Raw genomic sequence first — 6,909 nt, forward strand, 5'->3', positions numbered from 1 at the left:
AGTTTTGAAAAAAGGTGATAATCCTTTGTGCAACCAGCCTGAGGGAGAAGAGAAGGTATGCTAGGGAGCCCCTGATTGGGAGGAGTAAAGGGGAAATAGAAAAGACTCCTCAGCTTGGGGAATAAAAGAAACAAACTCAGGGCAAGTTTCTGAACATTCTTCCAGGGTAGAGGGGAGACATTGCAGCACTGGAGATTACAGAGCCTCATCGCCAATGCCTCCTAAGGGGAACTTGAGGTAGACAACACTGGCAACTCTGCTGGGACTGCCAATGCCCTCTACCCCTATCCCTCAACCTTCATACTGTCTCTGGATTTCTTCACCATCAGTTCATCTACCATGGACAGCAAGCAGATGCTCACCATCATAGCCTGGGGGCTGGTGACAGTGACCCACTGTAGCTGGTCCTTGCTTCTGCAGTATTTTTTTTTTTTTAAGATTTATTTATTTATACATACAAGAACCAGAGTACAGACCAGATGTGCGGGAGGGTGAGCGGATTCACCAGAGACAGAGTGGGGAGCAGAACAGGCAGACTGACTGAAATACACTGTTGAGGGGAACAGCGGGCGAGACAGGAGAGGTCTGCTGCGCCATGTGGGTATCTCCCTGGCTGGCCAGGATCAAACCTGCACTGCAGAGGCTGCACACAGCTTCACAGCGCTGTGCTCAACCGCCTGCGCCACCAGGGAGGCCTTCATGTGGTATTTTAAAGCCAGTTCTAAGCACACCTCACCCTGCCTGGCCCAGGCTGCTTGTGCCTTCACTGGGCAATGGCACAGAGGAGGTGACCTGCCAGCACCTCAAGCAAGTGACCCAGAAGCTGTTTTCTCAGATTTGCTGACCAGGCAGGTGGAGCTGGAGGCCGAGTTCACTGTTGCCTGTGCTCACCACCACAGGACAGTTCTTGGGAAAGTTGGCCCACACAGGATCCAAGCCCAAGTAGCCAAGGCGCCGCAGTGTCTGGGCCAGCTGCAGGAACTCCTTGGAAACCTTTGATTGCAGAGATTTCAGCTGCTGGTGCTGCTGCTTGGTGACCAGGATCCACCCACACTCAATGTCTGATATTGTCTGAGCGTAAAGTGGGTTCAGGCCGACGCTGTGACACTGTCATCATAGGCGGTCCCCAGTAACTCTTCCTTAACTAAACCTTATACTCTTGACTCTGAAGATTTTAACAGACACAAAAGTGGCTCAGACTCTTTCAACTTTAGTACAAAAGGAAAAGCGTCATCTAAAGCATCCTATCAAGTTACCTGGAAGATCCAGATGTACTTCTCTATCTGCTCTCTCCCCTGCAACTTAGCAGAGAGAAAAGCTTCTTTGGGGGAAATGCAGGAAGCACATTGGCCCTGTACTCCTTCAGAAGCTGCTCTTGCAGGAGTTGGCTATAGGCACCTGACAGTGCAGTAGTCCACTTGAATGTGGTAGGCCACTTGGGAGGAGCCACTGCTGTCCCCGCTACAGGCTTGGTTTCAGGTGTGAAAAGTGCATGTTCCCTGTGGCAAGGCCATGGACTCTGAAGGCCACACTCTCTTCCTCCTTTGCTTAATGAGTCTGTGCAGCTTCCCCATTTGACGTTTTTCCTATTTGTTTTTCAGATTTTATTTATGCATACAAGAACTGGGGTGTAGGCCAGAGGTGCTGGGGGTAAGAGGATTTACCAGAGACAGAGTGGGGAGCAGAACAGGTGGATGTATGAACAGTGAAATACACTGCTGAGGGGAGCAGCATGTGAGACAGGAGAGGTCTCTGCGCCATGTGGGTCAGCTCCCTGGCTAGGGATTGAACTCATGCTGCTGAGGGTGAGGATAGCTTCATAGTGCTTGGACTTTAACCCCTGTGCCATCAAGGAGGCCCAGATTAATATATTACTAAAAATAACTCCAGTTAAAGAAATGTTAGTAATAGTTCACCTAGTTAATTTTTGCTCATTTATGTTAGGTTCTTTTTTTTTTTTTTTGGTGGGACCCTTGCCGGTGGACAGGGATCAAACTGGCGCTACAGAGGCCGCGGGCAGCCTCGCAACCCAGCGCTCAACTGCTGCACCACCAGGGGAGGCCCTACGTTAGGTTCTTTAAGTTAAAGTATAAGTACTTAGTTTAAAAGACATCTATAAGAAATTTTAAGTACCCTTCAAATATCTTAGAATCTATTAGTTCCAGTTTCCATGGTGAAATGCTCATCTTGTTTCCATTACCTGAATGTACACATTCAAGCCTTCTAAAATGTAAGGTAAGGCTTCAGTGACAGAAACACAACACTGTACCACAATGCTTGAAGAAGGAACAAAACACAGACAGTCATGGACAGGAAAGCTAACACTAGTAAAATAGCACAGAGATACCATGGCCACGGACTCTGGGATCCAGGACAGCTTGAATGGCCCTGGTATGAGTGTGGAGGATACAAGGGGTCAAAGAAAAAAGATTGGGAGTTTGAAAAGGAAAGTCTATTTGATAGAATTTTCTAAAAATTTCTAGTATGAAAATGTAAGAAAATACTTCTTTTCTATCATCTAGAAGGTACAGAATTTATAGAGCAGGGGAATAAGTAAGTTTACTAGTGATGCAGAGAAAAACAGGTCACCAGACTTACTTTTCTTTCAAATTATGTTTCTTAACATTGGCTTATCTGTATCTGTTTTGGGGGATAAAAGTCTACGAATATAGGTTCTCATACCATGCCCATCACCAGTGCCCCAGTTTAATTAGACACTGCACACTATTTGTACATGTGCCAGAGATGCTATTAAAAACCTCAGCTTGGGGAAACAATCATTGAGGGTTACTGATGGATTATTCTTTGTCTTTAGGGTTTCCGTGAGACCGTGAGGAATACTTAATTAGCTGATTAGTTCCTATTACCATTAAACCTACTTTTACTCTTAAAAAGATTGCATGTTACCAATCCAGTACTGCATGGTCCTTATTTTCTCTGGGAACAGAAAAGTGGGTCAGTGGGTTATTATATGCTTAAGGAGAGGAATGAAGCTAGAGGAATTTGCTAGTAAAGGGGTAAATGGTATATAAAATGTCACGTTTTACTAGCTGCCACTCTGCTCCCCCATCTCTTTTGTGAAAGAAAACTGTACCTTCTCAAAGTTTTAGTGAAGTAGAGGGGTATTACTCTGATTACCACAGTGCCTGACTTCAAATTCAAGTTTACTGACTCCAAATCATTAACTCATTCCCTCATTGTAATTCCCCTCAAATGTTCTTAAAAGAAACAAAACCATCATAAATAATCTTTACTGAGAAGGCTAACACCTAGCAGTCATTAATTATGTAATTTTTAATTTAGAAAACTTTTATTTATTTTTAAAGATTTATTTTATTTATTTGTGCATATAAGAGCTGGGGTATAGGCCAGAGGTGGGCGGTGGGGGTGAGAGGATTCACCAGAGACAGAGTGGGGAGCAGAACAGGCAGATCTACTGCAATACACTGCTGAGGGAAGCAGTGGGCAAGACAGATCTGCTGTGCCATATGTGGGTTAGCTCCCTGGCTGGGGATTGAACTCAGGCTGCAGTGGCTGCGGATAGCTTCATAGTGCTGAGACTCAACCCCTTGAGCCACCAGGGAGGCCCCCAATTTTGAAAACTTTTAAACAGAGTAATAAACCAGTTATCAATCAATTTCCAAGGTGATTTCTTCATTCATGTGTCTAATGTCTTATTTTCCAGACTCTCCATATGGTTTGGTTTCTTGAGCATGATCTTAGGGTAATCACACATCTTACATGGTATCTGGCATTCTAAGAGGCACTGTTCCAAAGAGGATATGGAAGCTGCCAAGCCAATTAAGTGTTGTATTTGGAAGTGGCAGTATCATTTTCACTATAACTTATTAGTCACACAGCCCACCAGATTCAGAGGCAGAGAAATAAACTTCCTCTCTTGATGAGCAAGTGGCAGAGTTACACTGTAGAACAGCAAGAGATATATTTTGGATCCATATTTGGAAAATACAACCTACCTCAGGAATGATGGATTGTGGAAAAATGGTCCATTGCAGTGCGAGTTATTCTCATAACAACAGAAGGTAGTAGTTAGAATATGCTTCACGTCATTTTGTAAGGGACAGACTTATTGGTGATGATGAAAGTTCACCAATGACCATGGGAATGAGGTAGCTGAGGAGGGGTAGAAGAAAAGTTCACTGGGGATGAAGCTGAGAAACTAAGCAGGCAGAAAGGTTAAAATGGTGAGTGAAACTCCATCCTTGAAGTTTATAACTCTTCATATAGCTACATCTTGCCCCCTTCTTCTCTATAGCATTTCTCCCCCAATAGTTGTGTGTAAGAGTTTTACCCATTCACATACCCAACAAAAAAGTGCACATAAATCTAAAAAACAAAAAAGTATTCGAACACCAAATAAGTTGGCAGAGTTGTTCAATTTAGCTAGAAAAATTCAACTGCACCTCAATCTCAACTCTTTTTTTTACCACAAAATTCTTTACTTCATATTATAGAAAGACAATACATATACTATAGAACTGTGCTATTAATACATACCACTGGCTTCATGTGGATAATGAACACTTAAAATGTGGTTAGCCTAAATTAGTCAAATACACAGATTTCAAAGAATTAGTACAAAAAAGAATGCAAGCAATCTTAATGATTTTTTTTACATTGATTACATGTTGAAATGATAATATCTTGTATATATTAAGTTAAATTGACATTCAAATTAAATTCAGATACTTATTTTTTTTAAGATTGATTGATTGATTGATTGATTTATACAAGCACTGGGTACAGTCAGAAATGCGGGAGGGTGAGAGAATTCACCAGAGCCGGAGATCGAACTGGCGCTGCGGAGGCTGCGGGCAGTTCGCAACCCAGTGCTCAACTGTTGCACCACTGGGGAGGCCCCAGATACTTTTTTTTTTTTTAAGTGTTGTGTGTGTTTTTTTTTTTTTTTTAAAGATTTATTTATTTATTTATACAAGCACTGGGTACAGTCAGAGACACGGGAGGGTGAGAGAATTCACCAGAGCCAGAGCGGAGAGTAGAACAGGCAGAGTGACGAAGTACACTGCTGAGGGGAGCAGCAGGTGGCAGGAGAGGTCTGCGCGCCATGTGGGACCCTCGCCAGGCGGCCAGGGATAGAACCGGTGCTGCAGAGGCTGCGGGCAGCTTCACAACCCAGTGCTCAACCGCTGCGCCACCAGGGAGGCCCCCAGATAATTATTTTTTAATGTGACTGCTGAATCTCAACTCTTAATACATAGTTGATTAAAAAAAAAAATGTGTAGAAAAGGGCCTCCCTGGTAGCCATGGGTTAAAGTCTCAGCGGTATCAAGTTATCGCCAGACACTGTGGCATGAATTCCATCCCCAGCCAGGGAGCTAACCCACATGGCACAGCAGACCTCTCCGTCTCACCCGCTGCTCCCCTCAGCAGTGTATTTCAGTAGATCCACCTGTTCTGCTCCTCACTGTCCCAGGTGAATCCTCTCATCCTCCCGACCCCCACCCTGCACATCTGACCTAGATCCCAATTCTTGTATGCATAAATAAATTTAAAAAATATGCAGAAAATTTGTTACTTAGATCAGGACCATATATTTATGCTAAATTTTACTCACCTAACTTCCTGACATGTAGAGATAAATAGCTTTAGCAAAAATTTCTTTTATAATTATCTAGGATAGAGTATGAAATAGTCTGGGATAGGGTCAGCCTTCCACAACAAACATCAAGTAATAGATGACATAGTAGTTAACTGATGGCAAATTGCACCATACATTGGAAAAATGGAATGTTTCCAATATTTTATGAAGAGCTATATCCTTGCTTAATCATTCCCAAGGTGTCAAGAACACATACTTTGTTAAGAAGTTTCTTGAATTTAAGTGGAAATAAACAAGAAATTCCAGTAGGCAAATTCAAAGTATTCCTTCAAACATTTATTGAGAGACTATTACATTGCTAAAAAATATATAAAATAAAGAAAATTCTGCTTTTATAAGGAGATAGTCATAGATACCATGATACAAAAAAGTATAAGTAAACGCTGTTAATGTTATAAAACGAAGTCCTGTAGGATCAGAGAGAAAATAATTTTGACTGGAAAAGGGATGAAATTCCACCAAAATTAATATATAACTTTGACAGACTGGTTGCATTTAGGGAATAAAATAAGAAGACACATGTGTCTTGTTTTGTAAATGTTAAGAAGTTCACGTTTATTTTAATACAGGATGAACAGAATCAGAGGATCATGTATATGCTAGTAACAAATTTGGCTTTTATTCCATAGGTACTAGAGAATTATTACAGATTTCTGAGCTAGGAAGATCAAGTGGCAGGTGGGTGATATAGTTAGATCTATATTTTAGGTAAAAAACTGACAGCAGAGTTCAGGATGACATGGAAGTAGGAGATTGAATACATTGGCAAGATTAGTTAAGAAGCTCCCGTAATAATCCAAGTAAGAAATAAAGTTGGCCAGAACCTCAAATAAAATTTAGAGGTTAGCTGGTTTAGACTGAGAATATTCTGAACTGAATACAGGCAGCCAAGATGGTACCTTAAATACTTACAGTCTGTTAAGTTTAAAGTAAAACTAATATAAATTATTCCTGAGAAAATTGTAATTTTAAAGGAAAAATAACAACAATGTAAACAGCAAAAAATGAGTTAAACACAGTGAATTATATTTTTTATGTGTATTATTTATTTTAAATAAGTTTTAGCAAAATGCACATGGGAATACTTAAAAATAACATCATATTAACTATCAACTATTGACACTTAATTTATGCAACATTTGAAAGTTCTGTCCCAATGGTCACTCCATGATTAGAGGTAAAAATACCTCTAATCAATTTTTTTAATAACTAGCTGATATTTATGTAACAGGAATTAATTTATTAGCCTGAAAAACTAAGTGAAATAT

General features: G+C 41.0%; 1 pseudogene; it reads right to left on the minus strand.

Annotated features, from left to right (window-relative positions):
- Positions 1-284: 284 nt before the first annotated feature.
- Positions 285-2,923, minus strand: LOC119250397 (sorting nexin-17-like; annotated as a pseudogene).
- Positions 2,924-6,909: the final 3,986 nt, after the last annotated feature.

The sequence above is a fragment of the Talpa occidentalis genome, unplaced genomic scaffold, assembly GCF_014898055.3.
Source record: "Talpa occidentalis isolate TD23 unplaced genomic scaffold, MPIMG_talOcc4v2.1, whole genome shotgun sequence".
In the NCBI taxonomy this organism is placed as follows: Eukaryota; Metazoa; Chordata; class Mammalia; order Eulipotyphla; family Talpidae; genus Talpa; species Talpa occidentalis.